The sequence below is a fragment of the Protopterus annectens genome, chromosome 10.part0 (assembly GCF_019279795.1).
Source record: "Protopterus annectens isolate FY-2018-M chromosome 10.part0, PAN1.0, whole genome shotgun sequence".
Lineage (NCBI taxonomy): Eukaryota > Metazoa > Chordata > Ceratodontiformes > Protopteridae > Protopterus > Protopterus annectens.
The window spans coordinates 657,727,757-657,755,225 of NC_056744.1; the positions used below are offsets into that span (position 1 = coordinate 657,727,757).

A 27,469-nucleotide genomic window follows, 5' to 3' on the forward strand; every position below is an offset into this window, starting at 1 on the left:
GATTGGACTACGTAACATCCTTCTGATTTCTTGAACCATATTTTTCTCTCTCCTCCGATTCTGGAAAAGGATCTTTGAGGAATTAAAAAAACGGATTCCAATGGTAGACAAGGTCTTAACGTCCTGCTCTCTTCCTGGTAAACTCTTCCTTTTCTTTTGGTCCAAATAAGATGGAATTGTCTTGGGGGCATTTATGAAAGATGTCTTAAAATGTTCTGTGAAATTGCAGAGCCGCATCAAGGCATGATGTTGAATGGTAATACCTGTGCCAGCTGCTCATGCTGTGCATTCTGCTGCACTGGATAGTGGTCTCATGGCAACATTTGAGGAATGACTGTAGAGTTGCCAACTGGGTATTCACAGATTTTTGGTTATCCGAAGGTAAGTTTTCTGCGAGGGAATGGGAAAGCTCCTTGATCATATTCCTCTAGAAATGTGTCAGGTGTGCCAGATGTTTGCTCTCTGTGCACTGAACTATCACTGAAGCACAAGTCCATTTCCCCAGTCTGTCAAATGACCTCGACTCCCTGTCAGAGGGATGAAAAAAACTTTCTTTGGACAGTTCCTTTTTTGTGGCTGCTGCTACCACTAGGGCATCTACAGGGGACCACTGGCTCAATGTTTTCTTTCTTTGGGGGTAGCTAAAATTGTACCTTTTTTTTTTTTCAGGGATGGGCTCTGACAATCAGGTTCTCTCCAAGCTTTCTAGACAATGAGGTCAACTAAGAAGTCAGGAAGACGGACCTCCCAGTAAGTTGAAAGGCTTGACCTGAAAACTCTGAGGAAACACCAACTCATCAGAAGAAAGGGTTTCAGTGGACTAACCCCCCATTTCATTAATTCAAGGAGGTCTCCAACGGAGATGTATTCGGGCAGGATCTTGGGGAGCCTTCTCCCTCATCTAAGTCAGTGTCTTCTGTGACTGACTAGGGAGAGAATCAATATGCTTCTGCTTGCAAGTCTTTTTCTGAGAAATGTGTTTTGGGACTTCTGAGGAAGAGAGAGTCGGACGTGGACCTCAAACGTTAAGTGGTCTAAGCTGATAAGATTTGTCTATCCCTGTTGACCAGAATGACAGGATGGAGGAGCAGTCTTCAGGGAGAGTCTGGATGGATGTCTGGATCCAAACTCTGTGCATATACCAGTCATCTTGGCCCAGCCACAGCCTCAAAAAACAACTCAGTCAATGGAGCCAAGGAAGAGACAACAGCAGAACCAGTAGTTCTCTCAACATTTAGGGCTGACTGTTCCGAGGAGGACCTCAGAACTGAGCTGCCCAGGGCTGTAGCCCTGAGTGGTAGGAAACACTCACATAATCTCATAGTCAAATCCACCATTGGCACTCCAACTTAGATGCTCTGGCTCTAGGACACTACATGACCAGAGTAGATCAGTGTCAAGTGAGGGAAGAAGTCACAGCTGAAGTCTCCAGGGCTATCGTCTCCAAAGCTTAAGTGAGAAGGTTGCATCTGATGTGCACCAGCTCCAAAAATGGAGACTGCGTTGGAAGTGGTACAGTCAGGGTTGAAGAGACTGATCCTGGTCCTTGCCTTAGGGATGGAGGAGTCCTCAAAACTTCACTCAGTCAACATCTAAGTCAGTGAGACTCCGACTGGACTGGACAAATCTTAAAGAGACTATCAAAGCAGACCTCAAAGGGATCTTCTGAAGTATGAGAAAATGAAGATTGGGGCTAATGGGGCCTGGGGAAAATGGAAGATTTCAGGGAGGGAGTTCGGATCCTGGAGACGGTAGGATCTGACTGCCTTGAAACCTTAGGCGCCAGACCACAACAGCTGTTAGATCCAGGGACATTTTCTTAGATTTGTCTGAACAGTCTTCCAGTCTCTTTTCCTTAGGTTACTCCTTTGATCTGTCCCGGTCTTTCTCTTTTGACCTTTTTCTTTCTTTGTCCCTCATTCTATCAGAGGAAGATGTAGAGGGTGCCTTTGGATCCAAAGACATTTTGGACCATCACTGACTGGGAAGGAACCCTTTCAAAGTAAGTTTCTCATTTCTTCCTTGTAGGACCCTGGTGCTAATGGCAGCATAAACAAAACAAGAATCTTGCAACTGGGAAGGCCCCAAACAGAACAAGAAGTTATGTACTCACCATAACGTTCGATGTATGTAGTCCATCTCGCCTCACATTCTTACCCGTGGGTTCGGAGCTGAATATCGGCTCCGACTCAGCCGATTTTACTAGCTCGAAGTCTTTCATTGGCTGGGCTAAGCAGGTATCCCATGGTGCACTGCTCCATATCCCCAGATCTAGTTTGCTGCAAAACTCATTTGTACTCCATGCACACATCACATCCAGGTAAAGAATAAGCTAAGCAAGGGAACTCTGCAGATAACAACCTAACCTCCAAATCCTCCACGAAGGGGGAAGGTGGGAGGGTAAGTAAGAATGTGAGGCGAGATGGACTACATACATCGAATGTTATGGTGAGTACATAACTTATTGATGTTATGTAGTCCTATCTCGCCTACATTCTTACCCGTGGGACAGCGTCCCTAGCACCTATATCCTGGGTGGCTCATAGGAAAATACTCCTGAGAACTGTGGAGCCAAAGGAAGACCTGCCCCTGGAGACAACGACCAATTTGTAATGAGAAACAAATGTGTGAGGAGAAGCCCAAGTAGCTGCAGCACATATATCATCCATTGACAACCTGGCTTGATAGGCTGTAGATGTGGAAACAGCCCGAGTAGAGTGAGCCTTGACCGATAATGGCAGATCTTTACCTTCTGCGTGATAGATGAAAGAGATACAACTAGATATCCATCTAGGTAGGGTGACCTTAGAGACCGGGGACCCCATTCGGTTTTCGGAAAAGGAAACAAAAAGTTGGTCAGACTTCCGGATATCTTTTGTTCGGTGCAGATAGAAGTGTAATTGTCTGTGTACATCCAACTGGTAAAATCTAAATTCTGCCTTGTTAGAAAGTGGGGGAAAGAAGACAGGCAACTCAATGGATTGATTTAGATTAGACACAGAAGCCACTTTAGGAAGGAATGAAGGGTTTAGTCTAAGAGAGACCCTGTCCTTATGGAAGATTAAGCATGGAGGTTTGATAGAGAAGGCTTGAATTTCTGAAACTCGCCTTGCTGAAGTGATTGCTGTTAAGAAGGCTATTTTCCAGGTCAAGAATTTCAATTCGCAGGTACCTGCAGGCTCGAAAGGTGGTACAGTAAGGGCTTGTAGGACAAAATTGAGATCTCAGGGCATGATTGGTTCGGACACCGGTGGACGGAGTAACAGAGGACCACTGCATAGTCTATGCGCCATGAGACTAGGCTCATTCACTACATGAAAACTAGAGATTGCTGCCAGTTGAACTTTGATGGTGGCTGAAAAACTCCAGGACTGAAGCGATTGGAGCTGTGTAAGGATCAATGCCTCTGGTAAGTGCCCAGATAGAAAACCTTTTCCATTTACTAGAATAAATCTTTCTAGTTGATGGTTTATGAGAGTACAATAATATATGAACCACTTGTGGTGAGAAATTATGAAGTCTGACTAACGATGGAAGTGGAGTAGCCAGGCTGTCAACCGGAGGGTTATCAGGGAGGGGTGGAACTGTCCCGACATGTGTGTCAGTAAATCTGGTTGAGGGTCCAGAGTCCAAGGAGTGTCCACAGTGAACTGCTGAAGAAAGGGGAACCAAACTTGGCAAGGCCAGTGTGGAGCAATCAGAATCATTCTGCTTCCCAAGGATTGCGCTTCCTGAATCACCTTTGACAGCAAGGGAAACGGAGGGAAAGCATAAAGCACACCGGAGGGCCAATCGTGAACCATAGCGTCCCTGGGTGACTCCCCCTGTGGGGGGATCAGCGTGAAGTAGTTGCTGCATTTCGCACTGAGGGGGCTGGCAAAAAGGTCACAGCAAGGCTGACCTCATCTGCTGAAGATTCGCTCTGCAACCAGGCGATTCAGGGACCACTCGTAAGGCATCAGAATAAGCTCTGCTTAGCCTGTCCACAATCACGTTGGACTTACCCGGAATGTGCATTGCCACCAGAAACTGTTGGGAAGTTACTGCCCAATGCCATACTCGCATGGCCTCTCTGCACAGAGGGTAAGACCTGGTTCCCCCTTGCTTGTTTTGATACCACACTACTGACATGTTGTCTGAGTGTATCGCAATCGTCCCTAGAGGAAGAACACTCTGAAGTGCCTACAACGCAAGTAGCACTGCTCTCATCTCTAGGATGTTTATATGCAGATGTATCTCGTGCTCTTACCACGTGCCTTGGACTGTCCTGCCAAGATAATGCCCCCACACCCCCACCCCATATCTGGGAGGCGTCAGTGGCCACCGTGGCAACCGGGATGGGTGGAACGAAGGGCTTTCCCCGTCCAAAGTGTTGGTGCACAGCCACCAACCGAGGTCCTGTTTGCATCTGTCCGTGAGCAAAATGGGGTGAGAAAGTGGAAGTCTTTGAAGAGACCATTGAACAAAGAGGAGCCACTGGAGAATTCTCATGTGCAAACTCGCTAGAGGGACCAACATGACTGCTGCTGCCATGGTCCCTCGGCACTGGAGAACCCATCTTGCCTTTGCTTGTCTCAGGGGCATCAGTATGTGTATCTATTGTTGTAAGACTCTGATCCTTTCCTGCGGTAAAAATGCTCGCATTCGAATAGTGTCTAATTCTGCTCCTATAAAGGTGACACGCTGCGAGGGCAATAAAGCAGATTTTTCCAATTTATTGTTATACCCAACTGGTGACAGAGTGATGGTAGCGTCCCTGGTTTGAACAAGTTGATGCCTGGTGGGGGCGGTAAGGAGCCAGTCGTCCAGATACGGAAAAGTACAGTTTTGTACCTACCATAAATGTAGATGTTCGAGTGCTAATACAGCTGCAGTCATAACAGATGGGTTCTCCTGCCGTCAGGCAGGTCCTCGGTCAGCCGAATTCCAAAGTCTAGGTCCGGCGTCGGTTGTCGTCACTTCTTCCCTGACGGCAGTGTGACAGGGGTATAAAAAGAACCAGCCAACGCCATTTTCTTCAGTTTTTCTTGCCCCAGATGTCAGGTGCCCCCAGAAGGAAGGCAATACATAAATTTGTGTAATAAAGCAATGTCATATAATCAAAATCCAGTAGTTGCAAGCAAATACACCATAAATGAATACCACAATCAGGTTGTATGAGGAGGTGTTAGCCAATAGGCCTGTCCCAAGAGGGGAAGGAGGGAGGGAAACCCGGACTGCAGCTGTATTAGCACTCGAACATCTACATTTATGGTAGGTACAAAACTGTACTATGTTCATCGTGCATACAGCTGCAGTCATAACAGATGGGTAGAATCCCAAAGCTAAGAAAGGGGTGGTAGGCACTAGGTGGAACTAGGAGGAGCCAGGATGCCCTGCAAGACTGCAGTGGCAAAGCCTGCTCTAGTTTTGGAGTATAATGGTAGGTGGTAGTGCTTGGAGAAGGTATGCACAGAACTCCAAGTGGCTGCTTCCAAAATATCTTTGGTAGGAACTCCTCTGAGGAAAGCTGCAGAGGTAGCTGTGGCCCTTGTGGAGTGAGATCTGATGCCTGCAGGTACAGTTTTGCCATGAAAAGAGTAACAAAAGCGTATGCAGTGGGCTATCCATTTTGAGATTGTCTGTTTGGAAATTGGCTTCCCTTGAGCTCCTATAGCATAGGACACAAAGAGCTGTTCTGATTTTCTGAAAGGCTTTGTTCTGTCCAAATAATAACGCAATTGTCTGTGGATGTCCAAGGAATATAGTAATCTCTCCCCTTTGTTTTGAGGATTAGGATAAAAGGTAGGTAAGTGTACAGCCTGATTCAAAGCTACCCTGGATACCACTTTTGGCATAAAGGACGGGTTGGTTCGTAAGGAAACTCTGTCCTGATGGAAGATGATAAAAGGCTGCACAACCATGAGGGCTTGTAGTTCCGATACCCTACGAGCTGAGGTAAGAGCCAGAGGGAAAGCTGTTTTCCAGGACAAATATTGCAAATCTGCTGAGGCAGCTGGCTCAAAAGGAGGCAAGGTCAGCTTTTCTAGAATGAAATTGAGATCCCAAGCAGGTATTGGTTGTTTCCTTGGGGGTTTTATATTCTTAGCCCCTCTGAGGAACTGTCTTAAGAGGGGGTGGAAGAATAAAGGTGGATCAGTGTTGTATTCTGCAGAAATGGCTGAGGCATGGATTTTGATGGAGGAGAATGAAAGTCCACTGCTTAGCAGCTCAGCTAGATACTGTAATATTTGAGGTAAATTCAGTTTTCCAGGATTCTGGCCCTTTTTCTCATTCCAGGCACAAAACCATTTCCATTTTGCGGAGTAAGCTTTTCTAGTAGACGGCCTTCTGGCCTCCAAAATGACATCCTGCACCTCCTTGGAGAGTAGGGTCTGTTGTGATGTTAAGGAATCTTCCATGCGGCCAGATTGAGTGTTTTCAGCTGACTGTGAAGAGTTTTGAAGCTGTGCTAAGTCAGAAGAAGAGGCATTAGAGGCAGGGTCCATGGTGGGGAATGCGTCAGGCTCCTCAGGAGTGGGTACCAGTGTTGTCTTGGCCAGTCTGGAGCAATGAGAATCATCTTTGGTCTGTCTGCTCTGGTTTTTAATAGAACTTTGGGCAGCAGAGGAAGAGGTGGGAAGGCATAAACTGTCATTGTTGTCCAACTGAAAGAGAGGGCGTCCACTCTCCAGGCCTTTGGATGAAAAATCCTTGAGCAGAATTTTGTCAATTGGTGATTTTTGCGGGAGGCAAAGAGATCTATGTCTGGCCTTCCCCATGCTTGAATTATCTCTGTAAACACTTGAGGATGCAACTTCCATTTGTGTGGACCTGTCATATTTCTGCTTAGGTTGTCTGCCAGCGTGTTTTCCTTGCCTGGCAAGTACTGTGCTTGAAGTTCGATTTGTAAGTCCAGACCCATGTTCCAAAGTGACATGGCCAACCTGCATAGGGGGTATGAATGGGTTCCTCCCTGTTTATGTACCACATTACTGTGGTGTTGTCTGTCCTTATCAATAGTTGACCTGGATGCAGAAGGTCTTTGAAAGCTATAATAGCATTTATTACTGCTAGCATTTCCTTTTGATTGATGTGAAGGTGCTTTTCTTTTTGGGACCATTTGCCCTGAATGCACCAATCTGTCATGTGCGCCCCCCAGGCGTAGTCCGAGGTGTCTGTTGTGATGACTTGATTTGCTTGAGGCTTGCAGAATGGGAGACCTGTGTTTGTTTGGCATGCTTGAGCCCACCACAGAAATTCCTTTTGAAGACATGGAATTAGTGGTATTATTGTTTCCAAACTGTGGCTGTGTTGAGACCATAGGTTTTTCAGGTACCACTGAAGTTTCCTCATATGCAGCTTTGCACATGGGATTAGTAGGATGCAAGATGCCATGAATCCCAGAGCCTGCAGGATTTTCCTTGCAGTCAGCCTGGTGAAATTATTTGCTAGTGTTCTGAAGTACTGAGTTAGTTGCCCTGCTTCTCTGGCGTGAGGTAGGCCATCTGGGTGTTTGTGTCCAAGTTGGCACCCAGGAAAATTATTTTCTGAGAGGGTATTAGCCTTGATTTCTTTTTGTTGACTGTGTATCCCAGAGAATTCAACAACATTATTACATAAGCCAGATGTTTCAGAAGTATGTGCTTGCTGTCCGCTTGGATCAGGCAGTCGTGCAAATAGGGGTATATTTGTATCCCTTGAAGTCTGCAGTAGGCAATTACTGATGCCAGGCATTTCGTGAATACTCTGGGCGCAGTAGATAAGCCAAAGGGCAATGCAGAGAATTGATAATGGGTTGAACCTGCAAGAAATCTGAGGTATCTTCTGCAATTTTGTCTGATTGGGACATGCAGGTATGCCTCCTTGAGGTCCAATGTTACCAGCCAAGACTCCTTGCCCAGCATGGGAAGAAGCTGCTGTAAAGTGAGCATCTTGAATTTTGGTACGAGTAAAAATGTGTTTAAGATGGATAGGTGCAAAATAGGTCTCCAATCTTTTCCCTTCCTTGGTACCAGGAATAGTCTGGAATAAAAACCTTGACCTTGTTCGTGAGTAGGTACCTCTTGAATAGCTTTCATGTCCATGAGATCTGAAATTTTTCTTTGTGCCTCTGCCCTTTGATTGTGTGGCAGGTTTGGCATGCCTCTCATTTTTGGAAGGGTGTGAAAATGGAATCTGTAGCCTCTGTTTATAATGTCCAGGATCCATTTGTCTTTTGTGACAATATGCCAATTTTTTGAAAATAATGCCAGTTGTCCGCCTAAGGGTGCTGCCATTTGAGCCTTGCTTGGCATGCAAAGGGGAAAGTCATTGGGCTTGCTTTCTGAATGACTGCGAACTATCCTCACCACCTCTTTTTGTAGGAACTTGCCATTGTCTGCCTCTAAACGATCCTTGAGATTGCCCTCTGCCCCTCGGGCGCCTGTATCTACCTCTTTGGGGACTGTCTGTGGCTGGAAAGGACCAATTTTTGGAAGGCCAATTCCTACTGAAACGTGGAGGTTGTACCTGTAGAAAATCTTTCACTGTTTGCATTGATTTAGCCTTTTCCTTCATTTTCTGAAATACCTCCTCAGCTTTAACACCAAATACATCCTTTTGAAAAGGGGCATCTAGAAGTTTAGCTTTGACATGATCTGGTAAGGTTTGTTACTTGAGCCAGGCATGTCTACGTATCACTGATCCTGTAACAGCAGCTCTACATGAGGCCTCTAGAGCATCAAAACCACATTGCAAGGTATGTTTACCCACTTGTTCTGCACTATGCACCAAATCCTGCAACTCCTTCAAGTCTGGTTGTTCAGGTTGTGACATTTTACTTCTCAATTGTGATAACAGAAACTGTTGGTACTTTAGCATATGGAACTGGCAGTTTAATGCCCTCATGGTTAAGGTGGCCGAGGTATATACCTTTTTTCCCCACCTTTCTAAGGATCTGGAATCTCTCTCGGAAGGTAATGGATTTTTAGCAGTGGAGGCCTTAATTCCCTTGGGGCCCTGTGAGATAGTTTCTGAATCAGCAGCATGGCTTTTGTATAAAAACTGGTGTGAGTCAGGAACCCGGTAGTACCTGTCAGGCTTGACTGGGGCCGGAGGTAAAGAATCCGGGTTAAGGCAGGCCTCCGAGTACACATCATCTAGTATGTCTAAGACAGGAGGTATAGCCAGAGGCCTGTGCTGAGGTAGCAAGAGAAAATCCCCAAGCCTTTTCTTGGAATCTGAGTACTCTTGGCCTTCCCAGTGGAAGTGTTCCCTTAAGGTATGCAAGGTTTCCCCAAATGAGTAATCCTCTGGGGGGGAGACAGAGGGAATGGACTCCTCTGCATCAGAATCTTCAAAAGGGGAGTAAGAATGTTCCTGTTCATCAGAGTGCTCTGATATAATGGAGGCCTGGTCAGAGGAGGGGGGGGATTCTTCCTCCACTCTGGGCCTTTTGTCCGGGGTTGAGAACCCCTGATAAGAGTAATTAAATCCTCAGCCATTTTAAGCATCTGTTTTTTAGGCATGGGGCCTGGAGAAGGGCCCTGTGTAGCTTGTCTCTTAGAATGCATGGCTGTTTTAGACTTAGTGAAAGCCTTGATGGAAAAAGAAGAGGAAGGTCTGAAGACACCTTGAGAGGAGGCAGACCTGTCTACATTTTGAGATTCACCACCAAGAGTGGCTTCAGTATCTGTAGTCTGGGTGTGGGCCGAGGAGCCTGCGACCTCGGGCACAGAAGACACCGCCAAGGAAGTGTCGTCGGTAGTCAGGGGCTGCGTAGGCGCCTCGCTGAGAACCGGACCACCTGTAGTCGGCTATGGCGTGGTGTCGGTAGAGGCCGCGGACCTCGTGTGTCGGTCCTTATCTTTGCGTTTTTTAGACAAAACTGGAGTCGGGGTATCCGACGACATAATATAGTTACATTTTTTGCCAAAATAATGCTGGGCGAACTCCGCCCGACGCTTAATGGTGCGTTTGTTGAATGTAGCACAAAAATGACAGACCGAGACGTCGTGGTCTGGGCCTAAGCAAGGAATACAGAGGGAATGAAAATCCTTATGTGGTATTTGCTTCCCACATGAAATACAATTATTAACTTTGTCTGACATCGGTCTGAGGCAAGAAAAGTTTCCCCAAAGTACAGTTTTGTACCTACCATAAATGTAGATGTTCGAGTGCTAATACAGCTGCAGTCATAACAGATGGGTTCTCCTGCCGTCAGGCGGGTCCTCGGTCGGCCGAATTCCAAAGTCTAGGTCTGGCGTCGGTTGTCGTCGCTTCTTCCCTGACGTCAGAGCGACAGGGGTATAAAGGAACCAGCAGACGCCATTTTCTTCAGTTTTTCTTGCCCCAGATGTCAGGTGCCCCCAGAAGGAAGGCAATACATAAATTTGTGTAATAATGCAGTGCAATATAATCAAAATACAGAAGTTGCAAGCAAATACATCATAAATGAATACCCCAATCAGGTTGTATGAGGATGTGTTAGCCTATAGGCCTGTCCCAAGAGGGGAAGGAGGGAGGGAAAACTGGACTGCAGCTGTATTAGTACTCGAACATCTACATTTATGGTAGGTACAAAACTGTACTATGTTCATCGTGCATACAGCTGCAGTCATAACAGATGGATAGAATCCCAAAGCTAAGAAAGGGGTGGTAGGCACTAGGTGGAACTAGGAGGAGCCAAAATGCCCTGCAAGACTGCAGTGGCAAAGCCTGCTCTAGATTTGGAGTATAATGGTAGGTTGTAGTGCTTGGAGAAGGTATGCACAGAACTCCAAGTGGCTGCTTCCAAAATATCCTTGGTAGGAACTCCTCTGAGGAAGGCTGCAGAGGTGGCTGTGGCCCTGGTGGAATGAGTTCTAATGCCTGTAGGAACAGTTTTGCCATGAAAGGAATAGCAAACGCGTATGCAGTGGGCTATCCATTTTGAGATTGTCTGTTTGGAAATTGGCTTTCCTTGAGCTCCTACCGCATAGGCCACAAAGAGCTGTTTTGATTTTCTGAAAGGCTTTGTTCTGTCCAAATAATAACGCAGTTGTCTGTGGATGTCCAAGGAATGTAGTAATCTCTCCCCTTTGTTTTGAGGATTAGGATAAAAAGTAGGTAAATGTATGGCCTGATTTAAAGCTACCCTGGATACCACTTTAGGCATAAAGGACGGGTTGGTTCGTAAGGAAACTCTGTCCTGATGGAAGATGATAAAAGGCTGGACAGCCATGACAGCCTGTAGTTCTGAAACTCTACGAGCTGAGGTGATAGCCAGAAGGAAAGCTGTTTTCCAGGACAAATATTGCAAATCTGATGAGGCAGCTGGCTCAAAGGGAGGCAAGGTCAGTTTTTCCAGAATGAAATTAAGATCCCAAGCAGGTATTGGTTGTTTCCTTGGAGGTCTTAAATTCTTAGCCCCTCTGAGGAACTGTCTTAAGAGAGGGTGAGAGAATAAAGGTGGATCAGTGTTGTATTCTGCAGAAATGGCTGAGGCATGGATTTTGATGGAGGAGAAAGAAAGTCCACTGCTTAGCAGTTCAGCCAAATATTGTAGTATTTGAGGTAAATTCAGTTTTCCAGGATCCTGGCCCTTTTTCTCATTCCAGACACAAAAACGTTTCCATTTTGCGGAATAAGCTTTTCTAGTTGATGGCCTTCTGGCCTCCAAAATGACATCCTGCACCTCCTTGGAGAGTAGGGCCTGTTGTGATGCTAAGGAATCTTCCATGCGGCTAGATTGAGTGTTTTTAGCTGGCTGTGAAGAGTTTTGAAGCTGTGCTGAGTCAGAAGTAGAGGCATTAGAGGCAGGGTCCATGGTGGCGAATGCGTCAGGCTACTCAAGAGTGGGTACCAGTGTTGCCTTGGCCAGTCCGGAGCAATGAGAATCATCTTTGGTCTGTCTTCTCTGGTTTTCAATAGAACTTTGGGCAGCAGAGGAAGAGGTGGGAAGGCATAAACTGTCATTGATGTCCAACTGAAAGAGAGAGCGTCCACTCTCCAGGCCTTTGGATGGAAGATCCTTGAGCAGAATTTTGTCAATTGATGATTTTTGTGGGAGGCAAAGAGTCTATATGTCTGGCCTTCCCCATGCTTGGATTATTTCTGTAAAAACTTTTGGATGCAAATTCCATTTGTGTGGATCTGTCATATTCCTGCTTAGGTTGTCTGCCAGCGTGTTTTCCTTGCCTGGCAAGTACTGTGCTTGTAGTTCCATTTGTAAGTCCATGGCCATGTTCCAAGGTGACATGGCGAGTCTGCATAGGGGGTAAGAATGTGTTCCTCCCTGTTTGTTTATGTACCACACAACTGTGGTGTTGTCCGTTCTTATCAATAGTTGACCTGGTTGTAGAAGATCCTTGAAAGCTATAATAGCATTTATTACTGCTAGCATTTCTTTTTGATTGATGTGAAGGTGCTTTTCTTTTTGGGACCATTTGCCCTGAATGCACCTGTCTGTCATGTGCGCCCCCCCCCCAGGTGTAGTCCGAGGCGTCTGTTGTGATGACTTGATTTGCTTGAGGCTTGCTGAATGGAAGACCTGTGTTTGTTTGACATGCTTGAGCCCACCACAGAAATTCCTTTTGCAGACATGGAATTAGTGGTATTATTGTTTCCAAACTGTGGCTGTGTTAAGACCATATGTTTTTCAGGTACCATTGTAGTTTCCTCATATGCAGCTTTGCACATGGGATAAATAAGATGCAAGATGCCATGAATTCCAGAGCCTGCAGGATTTTCCTTGCAGTCAGCCTGGTGCAATTTGCTAGTGTTCTGAAGTATTGAATTAGTTGCCCCTGCTTCTCTGGCGTGAGGTAGGCCATCTGGGTGTTTGTGTCCAAATTGGCACCCAGGAAAATTATCTTCCAAGAGGGTATTAGCCTTGATTTCTTTTTGTTGACTGTGTATCCCAGAGAGTTCAACAACATTATTACATAAACCAGATGTTTCAGAAGAATGTGCTTGCTGTCCGCTTGGATCAGGCAGTCGTCCAAATAGGGGTATATTTGTATCCCTTGAAGTCTGCAGTAGGCAATTACTGATGCCAGGCATTTCGTGAATACTCTGGGTGCAGTAGATAAGCCAAAGGGCAATGCAGAGAATGGATAATGGGTTGAACCTGCAAGAAACCTGAGGTACCTTCTGCAATTTTGTCTAATTGGGACATGCAGGTATGCCTCCTTGAGGTCCAATGTTACCAGCCAAGACTCCTTGCCCAGCATGGGAAGAAGTTGCTGTAGAGTGAGCATCTTGAATTTTGGTACGAGTAGAAATGTGTTTAGGATGGATAGGTCCAAAATAGGTCTCCAATCTTTTCCCTTCCTTGGCACCAGAAATAGCCTGGAATAAAAACCTTGACCTTGTTCGTGCGTAGGTACCTCTTGAATAGCTTTCATGTTTATGAGATCTGTAATTTGCCTTTGTGCCTCTGCCCTTTGATTGTGTGGCAGGTTTGGCATGCCTCTCATTTTTGGAAGGGTGTGAAAATGGAATTTGTAGCCTCCGTTTATAATGTCCAGGATCCATTTGTCCTTTGTGACAATATGCCAATTTTTTGAAAATAATGCCAGGTTTCCTCCTAAGGGGCTACCATTTGAGACTTGGTTGGCATGCAAAGGGAAAGTCATTGGGTTTGCTTTCTGAAAGATTGCGAGTTATCCTCACCACCTCTTTGTGTAGGAGCTTGCCATTGTCTGCCTCTAAACGATCCTTGGGATTGTCCTCTGCCCCTCGGTGCCTGTATCTGCCTCTTTGGGGTCTGTCCGTGGCAGGAAAGGACCAGTTTTGGAAGGCCAATTTCTACTAAAGCGTGGGGTTGTACCTGTAGAAATTCTTTCACAGTTTGCATTGATTTAGCCTTTTCCTCCATTTTCCTTAACACCTCCTCAGCATTAGCACCAAATAGTACATCCTTTTGAAGAGGGGCGTCTAGTAATTTAGCTTTGACATGATCAGGCAAGGCTTGTTCCTTGAGCCAGGCATGCCTACGTATGACTGATCCTGTAACAGCAGCTCTACAGGAGGCCTCTAGAGCATCAAAACCACATTGTAAAGTATGCTTACCTACTTGTTCTGCACTATGCATCAAATCCTGTAACTCCTTCAAGTCTGGTTGTTCAGGTTGTGACATTTTACTTTTCAATTGTGATAACAAAAACTGTTGGTATATAAACAACAAAGACTATCAGTGAGTCCCAGCTCTACCTTCCAATAAAATTTATTTCGTTGAACAGTTCCTTCCTCTCTAATCCTCTATAACACTGTTGGTATTTTAGCATATGAAACTGACAGTTTAAGGCCCTCATGGATAAGGTAGCAGAGGTATATACCTTTTTTCCCCACCTTTCTAAGGATCTGGAGTCTCTCTCGGAAGGTAATGGATTTTTAGCAATGGAGGCCTTAACTCCCTTGGGGCCCTGTGAGATGGTTTCTGGGTCAGCAGCATGGCTTTTGTATAGAAATTGGTGCGAGTCAGGAACCCTGTAGTACCTGTCAGGCTTAACTGGAGCTGGAGGTAGAAAGTCTGGGTTAAGGCAAGCCTCCGAGTAAACATCATCTAGGATGTCCAAGACAGGAGGTATAGCCAGAGGACTGTGCTGAGGTAGCAAGAGAAATTCCCTGAGCCTTTTCTTGGAATCTGAATAATCTTGACCTTCCCAGTGGAAGTGTTCCCTTAAGGTATGCAAAGTTTCCCCAAATGAATAATCCTCTGGGGGGGAGACAGAAGGGATGGACTCCTCCGCATCAGAGTCTTCAAAAAGGGAGTAAGAATGTTCCTGATCATCAGAATGCTCTGAAATAATGGAGCCCTGATCAGAGGAGGGGGAATCTTCCTCCACTCTGGGCCTTTTGTCCGGTGGGGGCTGAGAACCTCTGATAAGAGTAATTAAATCCTCAGCCATTTTAAGCATCTGTTTCTTAGGCATGGGGCCTGGAGATGGGCCCTGTGTAGCTGGTCTCAGAGTGCATGGTTGCTTTAGACTTTGTGAAAGCCTTGATGGAGAAAGAAGAGGAAGGTCTGAAGACACCTTGAGTGGAGGTGGACCTGTCCACATTCTGAGATTCAATGCCAAGAGTGGCTTTGGTATCTGTAGTCGGGGTGTGGGCCAAGGAGCCTGCGACCTCGGGCACAGGAGACACTGTCAAAGAAGTGTCGTCGGTAGTCAGGGGCTGCGTAGGCGCCTCGCTGAGAACCGGACCACGTGTAGTCGGCTTTGGCGTGGTGTCGGTAGAGGCCGTGGACCTCGTGTGTCGGTCCTTGTCTTTGCGTTTTTTAGACAAAACCGGAGTCGGAGTATCCGACATAGTATAGTTAAATGCTTTCCCAAAATAATGCTGGGCGAACTCCGCCCGACGCTTAATAGTGCGTTTGTTGAATGTAGCACAAAAGCGACAGACCGAGACGTCGTGGTCTGGGCCTAAACAAGGTATACAGAGGGAATGGAAATCCTTATGCGGTATTTGCTTCCCACAAGAAATACAATTATTAACTTTGTCTGACATCGGTCTGAGGCAAGAAAAGTTTCCCCAACAGGGTACTTGGCTTTTAAGAAGACTTCGGTTTCCAAATTTTAGTAATCTCAGGAGCTGGCCGACTGGCACTTGCGAACTGCTTCTGCTTCGGGCACCACGCGGCAAGAAGGACTGAAGAAAATGGCATCGTCTGGTTCCTTTATACCCCTGTCGCTCTGACGTCAGGGAAGAAGCGACGACAACCGACGCCGGACCTAGACTTTGGAATTCAGCCGACCGAGGACCCGCCTGACGGCAGGGGAACCCATCTGTTATGACTGCAGCTGTATGCACGATGAACATCACTTGGAATCCCTGACGTCTCAAGTGAGCCGTCACTACCGCCATACACTTGGTGAACAACCTGGGGGCTGTGGTGAGACCAAAGGGCAGAGCTCGAAACAGGAAATGACTGGCTCCCAGCCCGAAGCGTAGGTGACTTCTGGATGCCCTGTCCATTTTCACATGGTAGTAAGCATCCTTGAGGTCGATAGAACACATCCATACCTCCTCTCCCAACAATGGGAGAATCGATTGTAGTGTGACCATACGGAACTTGGACTTCTGTACATAGTTGTTCAGTTGGCTGAGATCTAATATGGGTCTCAGGTCCCCTGTTCTTTTCGGCACCAAAAAGAATCTTGAGTAAGTCCCTAATCCGATTTGGTCTGAGGGGACACGCTGGATGGTCCTTTTTCTAGCAGTTTTGAGACCTCTGAGGCTGCTTGATCCCTTTGACTGGGTGGAACGTCCGGGATTTTTCTGACTGATGGGGGGGTCTGATGTAAATGGAATGAGATAACCTCTGGAAATTATCCGTAATACCATCGGTCCTGTGTAATGCTTTCCCAGACTTCCGGATATAATGAAATTTGACCCCCGACTGGCTCCGGATAAGCACAGCCGGGCACTCCCTCAGGAACGAGAGTATGGAGAGCCATGAAAGGAATCGCGGGCTCCCGAATTGTGGGGGCCCCCTCTGCCTCTGGGGCGACGTCTCCCTGAATAACCTCCCCCTCCCCTGCCTCTGGAGGGGGGTTCACCTTATGCGGCAGGAAAAAACCTCTGATTTCTTGAACCACATCCCCCCCCCCCCGCTGGGCCTTGGGATAAGGCCTAGAAGGAATGGAAAAACAGACCCCTACGGCAGACAGGGTCTTTCCCTCTTGCCCGCACCTGGTGAGGGTGTCTTTCACTTTGGTCCCAAACAAAGAAGAACCATCAAAGGGGGTGTCAGTGAAGGAAGACTTGAAGGCCTCCGCAAAGTGACACAGGCGCACCCAGGCTTGCCTAATAAGGGCGACCCCTGAGCTTGCTGCCCTACTCGCTCCCTCGGCTGCATACGAAATGAGCCGCATGGATGAGTTAACAATGGAGTTGAGGGTAGAGACCTGGGCGTTAACTGTCTGAGCCACCGCCTCAGGGACGTTACCCGCAAGAGTATCTCCTAACTCCTTGAGGAGATCTTTCTGGAGCCGAGTGAAGTGAGACAGGTAATTCAGAGACTGTAAGGTAAAGGTTGCTGACAAGAGGGTACGCTTCCCATACCGATCCATGGTCCTAGACTCCTTGTTAGGAGGATGGACGGATGAAGAAGACTCTGCTACTTCCTTCTGAGTGGCTGCCGCCACCACCATGGCATCTACTGGGACTCCTTTAGACAGAAACTCTTTGCCTTGGGGGGGAGGGCGGAAAGAAACTTGTTGGGACGCTGGGGCACGGGCTCCACAGAATCAGGGTTTTCCCACACTCTTCAAATCAGATCAAGGAGTTCAAAGGGTGGAGACACCCAGGAGGCAGAGGACTGAGCACCAAAAGCCTTAAGGAATACTGACTCCTCCTCGGAAGGGGCTTTGGATGGCCAGTCACCTCTCTGTTTCAGTATCTCCAGGATATCAGAGATGGAAACATCATCAGAGGATGACTTGGGGGAACCCTCCGATTCCACGAGGTCAGTATCAGAGGTGAGAGACTCATCCTGGGAGTCTATATGCTTCCTCTTGCACATTTTCTTTCTGGGGGGCTCCTCAGGCACGAACTCTGAGGGACCCTCAGAAATTTGGGGACCACTCATGGGGGTATCCCTAGGCCCTGGTGCTCTGCTGTCCATGGATGGGTGGTGATCAGAAGCTCTCACCGGAGTGGTGGGGGACAGAGTGACTGAACCGCCTGATGTAGCTGACGATCTGGCCAGCGTGATCCGCATAGCCTCGAATGCCGGTCCCCCGGAATCAGAGCAGCAACCAGCCTCCGAGGCCATGACGGGGGTCGGAGTTCCCCAAGCCGAGGCACCGAGAGGGAGACTCGGGACCGAAATAAGCCCCGAAAAGTCCCCCTCGGGCCCGACCGAAGAATCCCGAGTCCCGAACCCAAAGGACTGAGCCGACTGGGTCGGAGCAGATGCCGGTGCCGATGGAAGCCAAAGGGGGCATCGGAGCTGGCCTAAGAACATCACACGGCGCGGAACATTCTGGCTCTGAAGACAGAGATGCGCTTGGAGGAGGAATGATCGAAGACGGGGTCGGGACGGGCTCCAGAGCCGACTGGGCCGGAGCCAAAAACAATTTTGCCAAAACCGGTGACTTATGGAGCTTTTGAACCACCCTATCAACATCCACATCCGAAAGGGTCCTGGAGGATTTGGAAGACAGGGAGGGAGAATGGGATCTCCTCTCAGGAAAAACTGGTTTGAGACTGGGCGATCGGCTCCTAAGAGGTTCCAATAAAATTGGAGCCGACGTCGGTTCCGTCAATACAGACACTTCCTGCGGCCCCGAGGACAGTGGAGCCGAGGGGGTTGATGCAGTTTTTGAGATTTTCTCCGGAGGCTCCGATGAAGCTGACTGAGCCAGAGATCTCTCTTTTGACTTGTCAGATTTTGATTTTCCACTGGAAGATGAATCCATACCCTCTTCAAAGGAGGGTTTCAAGAGTCCCTTTAAGATTAGCTTATTCTTTCTCTCTTGGGGAACTCTAGGACTGAACGCATGACAAAAACTGCAGGATTCCTGTAGATGGACGGCTCCCAGGCAATAGACACAAATGGAATGCCCGTCGGTAATGGACATTTTGTAGCCACATTTAGAGCACTTTTTGAAACCCGAAGGTTTGTGCTCCTTGGGATCTTTAGACATCTTCACTACTACGCCAAAAGGCATAAACCAAGTCTGAGAAGAACACACAGGCGCTCACACTACAAAAAGCGGGAACGAGCACTAAACAGAGACCAACACTAAACAGTGACCAAACACACTAAAAAACAAATACAAACTCAACAAGGGATTGAAAACCCACAAGGAAAGGGAATAGCCCAAACCTCTAACGTAAACGGTCTAGACCGTACTCACAAAGGCGGCAATATGAGAACTAGGCCCTCTAACTGAAATGGGCCTAGCCCGGGGGAACAGTCAGTGGGATACCACACAACAATCACATGATCATAACCTCAACAAAACTTAGACAATCTTAGACCAATAGCTATGAAAATAACTTTTGATACGAATCAAAACTTTTCTTAAGAAAAAGAGGGTACTTAGCCACAGCCAAGCGAGACCACGTCCGAGCTACACGAGTGGCAAACGAGATCTGGGGATATGGAGCAGTGCACCATGGGATACCTGCTTAGCCCAACCAATGAAAGACTTCGAGCTAGTAAAATTGGCAGAGTCGGAGCAGATATTCGGCTCCAAACTCACGGGTAAGAATGTAGGCGAGACAGGACTACATAACATCACAAATCAAATGTGGGTCTTGAGGAGGGACTTCATGCCCGCAGGAGGAACACTTCTTGAAGTTGTCAGAAACTATTTCAACTACTTTTAAACTAAAGCTATACACCCTTAATTACCTAAAAACTAAACCCAAGATAACATATAGCAACAAATAAAATACTAGGAAAATACACACTAAGCAATTAACTATGTCAAAAACTAATACTATTACATTCTATTAAGCCTAAATATCTAAAATAGGGAGGCTCAAAAGCTTCATTTACTGTGAAATGAAATGGAGCTCTCTGTCAACACATCTTGTTAGGCAGGCAGCAAACAAAATCTGAGATAATTCAGGCAGGAGAGAGGAATTTTGGAAAGGGGAAGAGTCACAGCTCTCTGATCCAATACTCAGATACAAGGCGACAAGGTTAGATCAGACTGGATCAGACAACCCACATGTTAAATAGAAAAAAATGGATCTAAATGTTTAGCAGGAGTAGGATTAAAGTACGTTTGTATAAAATTTAAATGACAGTAGATGTCTTCCCTTCACTGCTGCAGTAATCATAACCTATGGGATCACCTGACAAGGCTAGCCCCACATCCGGCCAGTATACCAAAGTCTATTTCTCATGTCAGCAGAGCATAAAAAGTGATGTGACATATGGATCTTCAAAATTCGGAACTGAAGAGCCCAAGGAGAACCAGAGCTACCCCAGGAGAAAGGGGAACATGTACATCTATGGAAAAAGGAGACAGCTAAGGAAAACATCAGACTCCTCAGCCAGGCAGATGATCCTAAAAGAAAAAAAAAAAGGGCACGAGGGAGGGACTGAATACTGCAACAGTGAAGGGAAGGACATCTACTGTTATGGTAAGATTTTACACAATTGTATTATTGTATTATGTCCTTCCATATCATTGCTGCAGTATTCATAACCTATGTAAGAGTACAAAAGCTACTGTAAGGAAAGGAAGGCAAACAAGAGCCCTCCACAATCAAAGAACAGCCTTGGCAAAACCCACCCTGGCTCTGAAAATGATATCCAACTTATAATGTGTGGTGAAGGTGTGCACAGCAGACCAAGTGGCAGCTTCAAGGATAGAACTGGTGTCCACAACCTTGAAGAAACCCCTAGAGGAGGCCACTGTCCTGGTAGAATGTGCCCAAACAACAGCATAAAGCAGCTTCCCATAAAGGGGATAGAAAAAAATGACTTTAAATCCAGCAGATGGTTTGCTGAGAAACTGCTAAATCCAATGTTCTAGCATGAAAAGAAACAAATTGTTGTTCAGATTTATATTTAGCCTCTGACTTGTCCAAAAAATACCCAAGCCATCTATGAAAATCCAGAATGTGTTGAAGCTTCTCACTAGCAGAATGCAAAGGAGGAAAAAAGGAAGGAAGCTGGATATTCTGATTAATGCCTTCAGGAACTGTTTAACCTCAAAAACAGAGGCCAATAGAGGGTTCACAAGCAAACAAGCAGAGATTGCTAACAAATGAGCTTTGACAAAAGAATATGCTAAGACGGCATGGAGCAGCCCACTCAAGAAAGGGCCTACAGGACCCACCACAGAAAAGGGATCCTGGTGAACCTTGAGACACCAAACAGAAACTCTCTTCCTTTTGGGTTTTACGATTTTATGGTATTTGGTTTCCTGGCCTCCTGCAGAACCTTAAGCATGTCCTCAGGGAAATGGTGTCAAAAGGGGATTAAAACCCCATCAGCCAAAGTGTCAGTTGAAAAGTGGAGAGAGGAGGGTGAAGGAAAAACTCCTTACCTTATGTGAGAAGATCCATCTGGTGAGGAAACTATAAGGATTGCCCCTAGCAAAATGAAAAAGGAGGGGGGGGGGACAGCCAGTGCTGTCTGGGCCAAAAGGGAGTCACAAAAGATTTTTGAAGAGTCCTGTTGGAAATGGTGCAGGACCCTGGGAAGAAGAGGAGGGAAAGCATAAAGGATAGTCACCTTCCACGAAAAACACAGCATCTACCCTACAAGCTAAAGGATTTGGTGTTCTAGAACAGGAGAAAGGAAGCTGTCTGTTCAGAATGGAGGCAAATAGATTCACTTCAGGAATGCCCCACAAATGAACTATGCCCAGAAACATCGATCTGTGAAGCATCCAATCATAAGGGTGTGCCCTGGACTGCTCAGACAGACTGCCACCAGATTCTGTCCTGAAGGAATGTAAACTGCATACTGAGAACAAAGTTATGTACTTACCATAATGTTCCATGTGTGTTGTCCATCTCTGCCTTCATTCTTACTAGGTTGGGTTCGGATCTGATCCTCACATCAGTCTTGGCCTTATTTACAAGCTCGAGACTCTCTGCCAGCTTGTGGCTAAATCCCTATCCCAGCATGCACCAGGACCATCCCCAGATCTTGTTTGCCCTAAATGTAACATTATATGTACTTGAAAGGAGGCAGAGGCTGCTGAAGAAGGAAAGACGACATGGTAATCCAATTTGTAGAGACCAGGTCTTCTAGGAATAGGAAGAGAGAAGGGGGAAAAGGAGGGTGGGATGCAAGAATGAAGGCGTAAATGTACAACACACGCATGGAACATTATGCTAAGTACATAACTGCTTTGTGTGTTGCTGTCCTCTCTCACCTTCATTCTTACTAGGTTGGGACAGCGTCCCTAGCACAATGAATCCTGGGTGGCTCACGGGAGAATATTCCTCAGAACCATGGATCCAAAGGAGGCTCTATTCCTGGAGGCCAAATCAACTTTGTAATGAGTGATAAAGGTATGTGGTTTAGCCCATGTTGCTGTCGCACAAATGGTGTCAATTGTTAGTTTGGCCAAAAAAGCTGAAGAAGTTGCAATGGCTCTTGTGGAATGGGCCTTAACTTTTTTTGGAAGTTCTTTATTTTGAGACTTGTACGTAAAAGTTATGCAGTCTGACAGTCATTTGGAAAGTGCAACTTTAGAGACAGGGGATCCTTTTTTGGAATCTGAAAAGGAAACAAACAACTGATCAGATTTTCAGAATTCTCCTGTCCTATGCAAGTAAAAACATAGTTGTCTATGTACGTCACATTGATGCAACACGTACTCTGTCTTTTCAAATTTTGGGAAGAAGACTGGTAATTCTATACTTTGGTTTAAATTTGTCTCCGACATCACTTTAGGTAAGAAGGAGGGATTTGTTCGTAAGGACACCTTGTCTTTAGGGAAAAGCAAATATGGGGGCTTTACGGACAATGTTTGCAATTCTCACACCCTTTTGGCAGACGTGATTGCAACCAAGAAAAAAAGTTTTCCAAGTCAAGAACTTTAACTTGCAAGACGATGCTGGTTCAAAAGGAGGAAAAATTATGTGGGATAGAACGAACTTTAGGTCCCATGGCGCTGAAGGGTCTCCGATAGGTGGTCTTAACACAGTACTTTTGAGGAAGGCCTTACACAGTTTACGAAACATTATGTTGCAGCCAGTCTCTCCCACATGAAAACTGGAGATCGCTGCTAGATGATCACTAATAGTGTCTGCAGCAGCACAGTCATTAAAAAGCTTTGCTAAGAAGTCAAGGATGAAGGCAACAGGAGCCGAAAAAGGATAGTCATGGCTATTGTTAGCCCACAGGTAGAATCTCTTCCATTTGCTCTTATAAATCTTCCTTATTGATGCCTTATGGGAAGAGATAAGGATGTGTTTAACGTGACAGGAAAGGGTTGGCAGCCATGCTGTCAGTTTGAGGGTTTGAAGTGATGGGTGTATAGTCCATGATGAACGAGTCAGGAGGTCTGGAACTGGGTCCAGAATCCAAGGCTCTTCCTGAAGATGAGGCCACAGGAAGGGGAACCAGATTTGCAGAGGCCAGCATGGAGGAATGAGTATCAAATGACTTCCCATTGAATTGGCTTTCTGAAGGACTTTGGAAATTAGAGGAAAGGGAGGAACAGTGTAGAGACCACCCAGGGACCAATCATGAATGTTTGCATCCCTTGATGACTCCCCCGGAAGGGGGTGAGGGGAAGTACCTGCTGCATTTGGCATTCACAGATGTTGCAAAGAGGTCGCAGCAAGGCTGGCCCCATTTTTGGAAAATTTCTTCCGCTACTTCCTGTTTCAGAGACCACTAGTGAGGCATCAAAATTGCTTTGCTCAGCTTGTCCACTATCATGTTGGATTTCCCCAGGATGTGCTGTGCTATCAGAAAATAGTGGGAAGAGGTTGCCCATTGCCATAATCTCAGGGCCTCTCGACAAAGGGAGTAAGATCTGTTTGTTTATATACAACTGACATGTCTGTCTGGATTGCAATGGTTCTTAAGGTGACAGAGTCCTGAAGTGTTTGCAATGCTAAAAGTACTACTCTCATCTCTAGGATGTTGATGTGCAAAATGGGCCTCATGATCCTGCCAGGTGTCTTGGACAGTCTTTCCCAGATAATTGCCCCCCATCCTATCTGAGAGGTGTCTGTGGTCACTGTGTCACCGGATGTGGAAAGACAAATGGTCGGCCTAGAGTTACTTGAGAGGAGTGTAGCCACCAACGAAGATCCTTCTTGCAAGTTTCTGTTACGAATATTTTGAGGGACACTGGTAGTTCTTGCATTGACCACTGAGTGAACAGCAACCACTAAAGAATCCTCATGTGTAGACGTGCGAGGGGAACCAAAACTATCGCTGCTGCCATGACTCCTAGAGATTTCAGAACCATCTTTCCTTGGGTTTTTTTTCTTCTTAGATGTATCGCGTGGTGCCTTAGGGATTGTATTCCTTCTGGTGGAAGTCTCACCACCATTTGTGTGGAGTCCAATTCTGCTCCTATAAATATCACATGCTGAGAAGGCTCTAAGGAGGATTTTTCACAGTTTATCGTAATCCCCAGGCGGGAGCAGAGTTACAAGGTTTTATTTCTGGTTTTGATTAGCAGATGCCTGGTCATGGAGGTTAAGAGCGAGTTATCTAAATATGGAAACATCCGGAATCCTAGTCGCCTCCAGTGAGCCACTACTACTGCCATACATTTAGTGAACACTCTGGGGATGGTAGTGAGGCTTAAGGGCAGAGCTCGAAACTGGTAGTGACTGGCTCCCAGCCGAAAGCCCAAGTGTCTCCCTGATCGCCTGTCCATTTTTATGTGGTAGTACACATCCTGGAGATTTATCGAACACATCCAATTGTCTTTTCCCAAAAAAGGGATTAAAGACTGTAGTGTCATCATCCGGGACTTTCTCTTCATTACTAATTTGTTTAGAAAGCTGAGATACAGAGTTGGTCTCCAGTCCCCTGTTTTTTTGGAACTAAAAAGAATCTTGAATAAGTTCCGAATCCTCCTTTGTCTGCGAGGACCTTTTGGATGACTCTTGTCTAGCAACATTTGAATTTCTAGAGTTGCCGGTTCCTTTTGACTGGGTGGAACATCTAGAAGGTTTTTTTTTTTTTTTATCTTTGGGGGAAGAAGGGCGAACGGGATGACGTAACCTCTGGATATGATGCCTTGTACCCATTTCTCTTTTATTTGTTGCCAGGCTTCTGGGTACAAGGATAAACTACCCCTGACTGCCTCCAGAGCTGGACAATCGGGCCTCCTTTCAGGAGCGTTGAAAGGGCCTACCAAAGAAAGATTCTCTGTTGCCCTGATTTTGCAGACAACCTCTGCCACAAGGTCGGTGTTTTCCATTATTGCTTCCCCTTCTGCCTCTGAGGGGAAGGTTCACCACTTGTGTCCTGAAAAGATTTGTGATTTTCGGAACCACATTTTACCACTGCCTCTCTGACCTTTGGGGTAAGGTCTAGTAAGCATGGAAAATCGGACTCTTACAGTAGACAGTCTTTCCCTCTTGTTCACACCTGGTGAGTGTGTCCTTTACCTTAGGTGCAAACAAAGATGAGCTGTGAAATGAGGAGTTTACAAAGGAAGACTTAAAGGGTTCAGCAACGTCACATAAGCGCATCCAAGAATGCCTCCTTAGGGAAATTCCAGGACCCGCTGCTCTACTCGCTCTATCAGCTGCTGAGAGGATACCTTGCCAGTAACACCTTCAGCCACTGAATCTTGGAGGGCATCTCCTAGCTCCTTCAGGAGATCCCTCTGCAGTGTTGTGAAATGTTAAGATAATTCAGCGATCTGATAGAAAAAGCCACTGAGGAGATGATGCACTTTCCATACCCGTCCATAGTCCTGGACTCTCTGTTCGGAGGATGGACAGAAGATGATGTCTTCGAGAGTTCCTTTTTAGTGGCCGCTGCCATGACCATGGCATCAACTGGGACTCCTTTAGTTAAGAAGGTATTGTCAGACAGGTACATGATGAACTTGTTTGGCCTCCTAGGAATAGTTTCCACTGAATCTGGGGATTCCCATGCCATCCAAGAAACCACGTCTAGAAGTTCGTCAAAAGGTGGAGACACACAAGATGTGGAAGGGTGAGACCCAAAAGCCTTCAGGTATACGGACTCCTCTACAGAAGGGACAGAGGACTTCCAGCCACCCCTCTGTTTATTTCCAGGATTTCTCCAAAGCAGACCATCAGGAGGCGACTGTGGGGACCCTTCAGCATCATCGAGGTTCGTATCTGAGGTGGCAGACTCCTCTGGGGAGTCTAAGTGCTTCCTCTTGCACAGTCTCTTCTGAGGGACCTCCTCAGAAGGGTACTCTGGGGAGAATTCAGAACAATGAGGGGTGCCCTGCAGAGCATCCTGAGGCCTAGGGTCTCTGTGTCCCTGTGGATGCGGAGGTAAGGAGGCAGGCACCGGGCGCTCTGGTGGGAGGAATCTCTGGAGGAGATTGCAGACTTGTCTGTGGAGACAGAACCCTCCTCATGACCTCGAAAGCTCCCCGTCCCTGATCCAAGGATATTCCTGGATCTTTAGAAGCTGATGGACCCCCCAGAACCAAGACCAATAACCTGAGATAGACACAGGAGCTAAACTCAACCGAGCTTAAGCTCAGAGAAGCATAGTCGGATCAGACAGCTGTCCGATCCAACTCATCCCCCACGGACCAGACTGGAGAGCGTCGGCTTCTCAACTCCTCTAGCTCTGATGGAGCCGAGGCTGTCTGAGCCATGGTTGGATCCGTAGAAACCGAGGTGGGTCTCGGATCAGAAAGTTCCACTAATACCAACTCCGGATCTTCTGACTCCAAAGCCAGGGGCTGGATCAAAGGAGGACATGGAGCAGAGGAGGTGGATGTTGTAGGATCCGAAGCCCTAGGGATCAGATCTAACAGTAATTTGGCCAGTGCCAGTGTCCCAACAATCTCGGTACCACCCAATCCACGTCGTCATTGGAAAGCCTCCCGAAAATTGGTCAAACTGGGTAGGAGATTTTGTTTTTTTGCAGTATGAGAGACCTCAAAATAGGAGATACCGGCTCCATGGTCAAGGACCGGCTCCTTATTTCGACCTCCACTAGCACCGAGCAAAAAGGGGTCGGAGCCGATGGGACTTTGTCTGATACGGTATCTTTCGGATCTGAAGAGGACAGTCTTGGTATTTTATTGGCTGGATCCAAAGAAGAAAACAGGGAAGAACTTTTAACAGACTTTCCTGACTTGTCCGATTTGGCAGAAGGAGATTTGTCTGAATTTGGAGGGTATCTCTGAGAAGCGGGTTTTGAGAAGACCTTTTAAAATCAGTTTATTCTTTCTCTCCAGGAGGACTCTATGATTAAAGGCATGAGTACGACTCCTGGAGATGGAGAGCCCAGAGACAAACACAAAGGGTGTGTTTATCGCTAAGGGGCATTTTTTTTGTTACATTTTTCGCAATTCTTGAAACCCATTGGCCTAGACTCCTTGCCTGACATTGTCAAGAACAAGATCATTCTCAAACAAACAACAAGGGAGTTTTTTTTTTTAACCCTCTAACTTAAATGGGTCAAGCTGATAGAAAATAGAATACATACATGGGGAAAAAACAAAGCCCTCTAACTTAAACAGGCCTTAACACAGAACACACAAAGGGAAGAAACACTTAGTTCTCTAATTTAAATGGACTGTATAACAACACTACACTAATTAAACTGTGAAAGAAGAACAGGAACAAGGACAAGGGGATAACGCCCTCCAACTAAAACGGGCTGCTTGATAGTTTGTTTAAATTACTATCACAGTACAAGGTAAATCCAAAAATATTAGCCGGGAAGGGATACAAGGCCTAGCGAATAGACTATGGCCAAAGGTCAGCAATAAACAGCTCAACTCAGAAAAATCCAGTAATAAGGCGGCACTCAGCTAAATTAAGTAAAAATCTAGATATTTAACAATAACTGTGAGAGTTAAAGCAAAAAAAAATACATCAAAAAATGGTTATACTTAGTTTAGCAGCA

At 46.4% G+C, this 27,469-nt stretch overlaps 1 protein-coding gene across 1 annotated transcript in view; it reads right to left on the reverse strand.

Annotated features, from left to right (window-relative positions):
- The window catches only part of USP24 (ubiquitin specific peptidase 24), a 4,679,666-nt gene that overhangs the window by 4,127,522 nt on the left and 524,675 nt on the right, over positions 1 to 27,469 (reverse strand). The window lies entirely within an intron of this gene.